Source organism: Antechinus flavipes, chromosome 3 (genome assembly GCF_016432865.1).
Source record: "Antechinus flavipes isolate AdamAnt ecotype Samford, QLD, Australia chromosome 3, AdamAnt_v2, whole genome shotgun sequence".
Lineage (NCBI taxonomy): Eukaryota > Metazoa > Chordata > Mammalia > Dasyuromorphia > Dasyuridae > Antechinus > Antechinus flavipes.
Window position 1 is genome coordinate 450,193,412 of NC_067400.1, and position 8,604 is coordinate 450,202,015.

The window sequence follows — 8,604 nt, forward strand, 5'->3', positions numbered from 1 at the left end:
AAAAAAATAAAGAAGTCAGATGAAGAAGCAAGTTCTATTGGGGAAAAAGGTTCATTTAGTTTAAGACATTTTGGCTAAATGTAAGAAAAATATTCATAGGAATATGTAGATACAGAATTTTGGAGAGAGAGAAAGATTAAGGCTAGAGTTGTGATTTGATGATGTGATAGAAAAAATGGATGCATATAAAACAAAAACAAACAAGACAAGACAATGTAATTAAGGGCTACATTTTGTCTCATTAGCTTTTAGTTCTTTCTTCTTTCTAAAACATTAAGACAAAAATGAATGTACAATGTGCCAACTCATTACACTATAGTCTGAAATAGTTTTACACTGAGACAGAAATTCAAAATATCCATATTACCAAATTGAATACCACAAACCAATTTTTTTCATTTCTTTATAATTCTGATAAGTCTTAAAGATTAGGAAGTTTATATCTATCTTTATAAAATTGAGTGTAACAAATTATTTTTTCAACGTGTGTTGATTGTTATGAAATCTCATTTAAAGAAATAGTTTTAGAAGATCCAGAAATAGCTATTCTGCAAGAACAATTACATTGAAAATATAATCCTGATCTACACAGATGTTATTTCATTCAGGGAGCCATGGTTTTGTGAACATCACTTTTGATTATTCAACTTTGGAGAGATGAAGGTTCATGACCAAGTTTCAAATGAGTCCCTAATACCACACATGCAAATCTGCACCTGCATCCATTTACTCACGCAAAGGATTTCCATTTGCAGGCACAAATTGAGTAATTAAGCAGCTAACTAAAAGATCAGCAAATGTAAATGCTTATTAGCCCATCAGCAAATTGATACTCAGGCAGAATTTCCAAGCACGGTTTATAGCCCCATTTTGTTTCCCTTTCCAAAGTGAAATAAAATGCTAATCCTGCCTTGGATTTTCTAAGTTTCATAATATAGCTGCTGACCAAAGTATCATAATTCTATAGGTAGAATTGTGCCCCAGGCAAGAATAACAAATAACATCTAGAATAAGTAACATGTTGTATGCCCTCTGTTAAATGAAGAGTTTTGAGAAAGATAAAAGATGGGAAGAGACTCTACCATCTGATAGTTTCCTTTTTCAATGATTTATTCTTACTAAGTAGATGTTAAGTCATTTTGTTTCTGTGATGCTGGAGGATGATAAGTTATATAAGCATCCTCTAATTTCTGAACTCTCCAAATTTGGCACTCTGAAGCAAAGTTCTAATCACCCTGGCCTAGTTATAGTTCTGACCAGGGGACTCTAAAATATTTCTAAATGAATATTGCATAAAGATTTCACAGAATTGGCAGTATAAAGTATATAAAGTGACCTCACAGACTAGTCCTATGTGTACCTCAAAAAGAATCCCCACAAAAATAGATTTGAGAGTAAGTGAGAGAGAATCACACTATTATCCAAGACAGCTCACTTCAGCTCTAATTATTGAGATATACTATTTCTCATAATCACCCACATTTATGTGATACTCTATGAAATGCTTTCTTCATGAAATTGGGGGAGCTCTATGCATATCAATCAGTGAGGCAGCTAAAACAAATAGTACTCCAATTCCCATTATATAGAGGAAAAAACTGAGGCTCCAAGTAAATGCCCATAGTTAAACAAGAAGTAGCAAAGCCTGGCTTCAAATCCAAGAAGCTTTCTTACCTCTTACTTATCTCTTTCTTAACTCTCTCTTGAGATATCTTTCCACTATTTCAATTTTCTCTTTGACACTTTAAGAGAATTGCCACATTTTCTAAAAATAAAGAAGCTTGGTACCCTCCCATACAAAATTATATCTTAAAAAATAAAAATACCCCAGAGTATAAAATTTTAAATTCTGATGGGGTTTCAGATAGTATCCATATATAACAAAAGCTCCTTGAAGGTAGGAACTGTTTCATTTTGTCTGTGTCCCCAGAAACTAAATCAATGCCTAAAACATCATAGAGACGTAATAAATACTTGCTGATTGTTTGACTTATTCAGTTCATCCTTTATTTTACAGACAAGAATGTTTAGTCTCAGAGAAATGGAATGAAATCAAAACACAGACCATGGTCTACTTTGCTAAACATAGCCTAAAATCCAACTTTGGGAATTAGGATTTTTTAAAAAGATCTAGATATTCTAGAATTATTCTAGAATGATGTAAGTCTAATTGATGAAAATTAATAAATATCAACATAAAGTGGTCTCCTTCAATCCAATGAAGGAGATACAGTAAAGCAACAGTTTATGTTGGAAATTTTAGTGAAATGAAAACTCAGTGTCTTACATAGTAGAAAATACTTTATACTGGGAAGGCAGGGAGTCTACACCCTGCCTACATATGCTATGTGACCACAGATAAGATGCTTCACTTCATTGAGGCTCATTTCCTCATCTGTAAAATGGGGATAATAATATACTTATCTCCTATAACTTCACAAAGCTATTATGAGAAATATAATTTGTAAATCTGAAAGGATTATATAAATGTAAATTGTAAGTAGTATCAACAATGTGATCTATCAGCCAAAAAAAGCTACTGCAATTTTAGGCTAAATTAATTGAAGTAGCACAGTTTCCTAAATGAAAAAAGTTAAGTAAAAGAGCACAGATAGCCTGGGCCAGGATCCACATAGAATAATATGTTCTTGGTTTTCTATTTTCAGAAACACAGATGGGAAGATACAAGGGTAACCAAGGCAGTGAAGATTCTAGAAACCATACTGGGTAATATGAAGGAATCAGGAATGTTTAATCTGAAAAAGAGAGAGTTGGGGACATGATAGCTATCATATTATTTGAAATTCATATAGGAATGGGATTAAATTTGCTTATACTTGGTATCCTATTAGGGTAATGTTAGGGCAAGGGATAATAGCCATAAAACAGCAAATATCAGTTTAATATAAGAAAAAAAGTCTAATGATTACAGCTGTTCCAGAACAAAATGGGCTACCTCAGGACATACTGAATTCTTCCTCATTGTAGACCTACCAAAAGAAGTAGTATCTATTTGTAGTATAAAGAGGATTCCTATCTAGGGATTGAATAGGTGAACTAAATGACCTCTGAGGCTTCTGCTAACTTTGAGAATCCAAGATTCCACTAAAAACTAATCCAAGAAAGAAATTGATGGAAATTTAGGACAATCTATTCTTTCAAGAATTTATTATTCAAATTTATTTTAATATATTTCCTTTGATTGCTTTCCACTGAAATAAAAAATTTCAATAAAAATTGAAAACAATAACTTTGCTTTGAGCCCATGATTGCCTTGTCTTGGCACTGGAGCACATATATGTTTGTGTTTCAAATAGAAAATGAATGTACAAATGGAGCCCTGTGGACATTCAAATTCATCCTCCCTCATATTGAGTGATTACCTTTTATACTCCATTTATTTGAGATAATGAAAATAAATGGACTATTTATGGTATCTTCTTGAAATTGTTTTCCTTTGAGGAATCAATTTATAACTAAGGATGTATTCAAAATGGTTTGTACATGCCTTTTCCTTTACCAGTTTGACATGAAATTTGATAGATTATTTTAGATTCTTTGTGTGGTTATTGATTATAAATCGACTAAATACTCATAAGCTTAATACAATTCAATTAAACAATATATATGTAATTGCACACGAATTTTTTGTCCAAAGAATTTTAAAAATGGCTTTTGTTTTGAGTAAAGTCTTTGGCTTTTTCTCCTCATTACAATCTGCCACAGGACCATCTATATAGCTTCTCTTGAGTCTTAGAAATTAAATTCCAGGTCTCACATAAGCTTTTCTTGAAAATATATATATTCTAAAGGTCCATTCTATTCTTACTAGCATACCTACAGAGTGACTTCTTATTGCCTTTCAATTTTTTTCAGTTTCCTTCTGTTTCTCTTAAGGTTACTATTGTTATCTCTTTTAAAAAGTACTCAAAATTCAGTAAACCAGTGCCCATACATCATATAAACATGTCAATTTCACTTCTTTGTTCTTGGTACCATCATTTTAGAAAATTAATACAGTATTGATTTACAATAACTAACATTTATATAGTTCTTGAAAGTTTGGAAGTTATCCAGTTTGAATCTAATAACAACCCAGTGAAGTAAGTTCTAAAGGCACTATTATCTCTGTTTTACAGGGTAAGAAAGAGAAAGTGACTTAGCAAAAGTCCAAAAGCTAGCTAAGAGCCAGAACAGGATTTGAACCCAGCTTTTTCTGATTTTGTCTAGTATTCTGTCATCTAAGTCACATAATGGTTATTTATATAAGAAATGGTTTTATTTCTATATCAATATGAATATAACAAAATGAATATTTTATCATAGCAATTAACAAGTAGTTATTAAGTACTTATGTACTGATCACTGTATTAAGTGTTGGGAACATAAACAAAAGCAAAAGTAGACTTATCTCTTAAGGGACCAACTTAATAAATCCATTTTTATGTGATATCCTAACTCAACAATTTTTACGAAGGTAGTGGTCTCAGCACCTGCCTTAATGAAATAAGACTATACAGTTTAGCTTCTTGAAGGCTTGTAGGAGGGGAGAACCAGACCAATTTCATCAGTATATAAACTCATAGTGAAGAACCCTCTACTAAAGCAAATTGCCATCTTCTTTGCAAATCAGTTTTAGAGTTGCCTGAGGCACCAAGAAGCCAAGTGATTTGCCCAGAGTGACGTGACCATGCTCGTATAACCAGGATATGTTGGGGGCAAGACTTGAAAACAGACTTCTAGAAATCTTCTAGACTTCAAAGTCTGTTCTGTAGTCTCTACCTCATGCTGCTTCTACATTTTAAAATATCAGTGATCACATAATTTTAGAAATAATTGGAACTGTATACCACTTACAAAGTGCCTCAGATGAGAAACTGGCTAAACTATGCAAAGCGAGAAGTAGTCACAGTGCCACAAGAATATGGGAAAGTTTCCATTTTATTTTCCAGTATCCATTTTAACTGTTATCAAATCTTCTATGGATATGATCTCATTGATGTGGATGCTCATTCCAGTCAATATAAAGAATCCATGCTTTCCTCAACAGTAGGAATCTTGTTCATGCCTTCTCATAAATGCTTTATCCCTAAGAGCTGAAACCAGTATGAAGAGATAAGGACTTTGCTAAAGCATAGGGATGGAAATATTTCTTCTACTCCAATAATACTCAGTCCATTCTGTCTGTATCTTTGTTTCCGTCATCTGTGGATTTCCAATTTGCTGTCCTTATTCTTAATAAATGCAAAAACTGGTTCACAGTTTTCTTCCCCTTCCTAAATTACACACCATTCACACTCTGCTATCCCATTTTCTTTTTTTCTCCAATTTTCACGACCACATGTTCATGACCAGGTTATCTCATCTATGCAAGTAATTGTCAGTCTTAGTTTTTTTACTTGCCTTGATCCAAATACCTCAGCTACTCTGAATTTGCTCTACGTAAATTAATTCATAAATAGAGCATGTATATCAGTGGAGCACTGATGCTGACCAGCAGTTATCTCTCAATCTCTATCTATACCGATTTATAACTATGTCTATACCTATCAAATATTTATTCACTACCTCTTCTGTTCCAGACACTGTGATATGTACTTTGAAGATGATAGAAACACAAAATACTGAATTTTGACTTGACAAGTCAACAAACATTTAAGTGCCTATAATTTATTTTTATTTTTTCCCTTTTTATTACATCAATACATATTTGTAGAACAAACTAAACATTTCCTTAATATGTATCATAAAAAGATGATTATAAATGAAACTACAAATCCACTATATACAACTTGCTATTCCTTTCAAATATATAAGAAAATTGTCATTCAAATTTTTTTTTTCTCCTTTTTTTTCTACCCTTCTCCATTCCCAAGAGATGATTACTATTAGATACAGATAGATACATATATGTATATGTGTATATACATTAATTTTAGCCAACCTGGTAAACATAAAATACTATCTCAAAGATATTTTTATTTGTATTTCTCTAGCAAATATTGATATAGCGCATGTTTTCATATGACTATAATTTATTTTGATTTCTTCTTTAGGAAACTGCCTGTTCATATTATTTGATCTTACATCAATTATTATATCAATAATTTTCTTATGAATTTGACAAAGTTCTTTGTATTTTTTGATATGAGACCTTCATCTGAGAAACTGTCTATAAAGTCCTCTCCCCCAACTTTCTGCTTTCCTTCTGATCTTGGCTACATTTTTTTATTTGTACAAACCCTTTTTAATTTAAAGTAATCAAAATTATTAATTTTATATTTACTTTTGTTTTCTATCTCTTGTTTATTTATCAATTGTTCTTCTATCCATAAATCTGAAAAATAATATGTTCCATATTCTTCTAATTTTCTTTATATATAGGTCAGATATCCATTTTGACCTTATTGTGGTAAATGGCATAAGATATTGATCTATCCATTGATGCCATACTACTTTTCATTTTTGCCAAAAAAAAATTTCTTATACCCAAATTTTAAGATTTTACCCTTACTGAATACAAAATTGTTATGTTTATTTACTGCTGTAAATTGTATGTCAACTCTGTTCCCTGCCTTTCTATTTCTTAACCAGTACTATATAGATTTGATAATACTGCCTATAATATAGTTTAAGATCTGGTACTGCTAAACCTTCTTCCTTTAGAGTTTTTTCCCCTTATTTGCTTTGATTATTTTGTCCTTCTAAATGATTTTTTTGCTAATTCAGTAGAATAATTTTTTGATCATTTAATTAGGTTTGGTCATTGAATATGTAAATTAGTTTAGGTAAAATTGTCATTTTTACTATATTGTCCTGTCAACTAAGTACTTATTATGTTAGGCACTGTGCTAAGTACTAGAGTTACAAAGAAATAAAATTCAGTCCCAGATCTCAAGAAACTTACAGTCTAATGAGGGAAGACAATATGCCAGCAGCTATGTACAAACAAGATATATACAGGATAAATTGAAAAAATCAAGAAAAAAAAGAATCAAAGAGGATGGAGTAGGCTTCTTGGGATTTTAGTTGGAATTTAAAGGTATCCAGGGAAAGTAACATGCAGAGAATTTTAAGTACAGGACATAACCAATCAAAACAGCTGAGTTCAAGCCTTACCTCTTCAACCTTCATCTTAAGCAAGCCATTCAACCTTCTTGGAGCTCTTGGTTGCCACAATCAGATAAGAAGGGGAATTGAACTGTGGAGCTGGAAGTCAGCAGCTGTCAGCAGTAATCCAGATGGGGGCCATAACTTCTTTTCATTCTGAGGCTGCCCTGTGCAACAGAGAAATCCCTGACCTCTGGGCTGGTGTTAGACTGGTTGATCATACTGTGCTGGAAGAACTTTGTATTTTTTTTTTTTTTAGGCCAGGAGAGCCAGGTAAGATCTCTTAGTGACAAAGAAGTAGGATTCAATGGAGTTTGGTTATATGGGTGGCGTTAGCTATGAGTCTATATTTGTGATTATATGTGTATCTCTGGGGAATTCTTAGATACTTTGTCCTTAGACTAACAATGCACTAGAGAACCATGTGAAAACTTTCTATCTATCAAAGGGTCATTACATTCTAGCCAATCCCTTCTGGGCTTTTCCTTATTCTCTCAAGCTTGTCTATATTAGGAACCATGGGACCCTTCCAATCAGGTTATGGAACTCTGATATTCAGGTTTGTTATCTACTGAATGAATGAATTCCCCAGAAAAATCTCTAAAATTCACTTCTGTTCTAATAATCTATGATTTTTAGCCTGTTAAGAAATTAACAATCTAGTGAGAAGCCATAATATACAAGCAGAGAAGGCATGCCTAATTAATGTCTTTTCTATCATATCTAGGGCCTATGTCAATGTTCCTTCAAAAGTTTGGAATTTGAGCCCACAAAACAGGTTCCATAACTCATAACCTCAACAAATTCAAAACTTGTAGTTTGACATTATCCCTAAAGTATTTTTAAATTAAATTTATAAAAATATCTAGAAAGAATCTAACATATAAAATCTTGTTCAGTTTGGATTGCAAAAGGTTATTAATGGAGTTGGGTTTTGTTTTGTTTGTTTTTAGTTCATCAAATTCAATGGAATACTGGGAAATCTTAAGTATGGGTTTTCTGGGCTTAGACTTTTAGAACTGAAAAGTCTTAATGAATTTGGAACTTAAAAATGTTGCCATCTGAACACACCAAGAGAAGGGATATCTTTTCTAGGGAGAAACATGCACAGGGTGGAATTAGAAATACTGTAATAATAATAATAATTTTTATGATTGTATTTAAAGGAAAAAAATTTCCCTCTGCATGATAAAAAGATAGTGTGTGTGTGTGTGTGTGTGTGTGTGTGTGTGTATGTGTGTAAAATTTAAGTCCCATAAGCCTTCAAGATTTAGAGAGAGAATTTTCAAATTTTGCTCAGGTCACACAAGTCTCTTTCATTGGCTCTGGAATACATACTTAACATTCATGCTTCTAAAAGGAGCTAAATTTATAAATGTGAGACTGAAATGCTAGTTTCTTCATTCCTCATATGGTATTTGCCTTTCATACTTAATTTATTATAGATAATGAAAATAAATGGGCTATTTCTGGCTGGCTTTGCATCTACTTCAG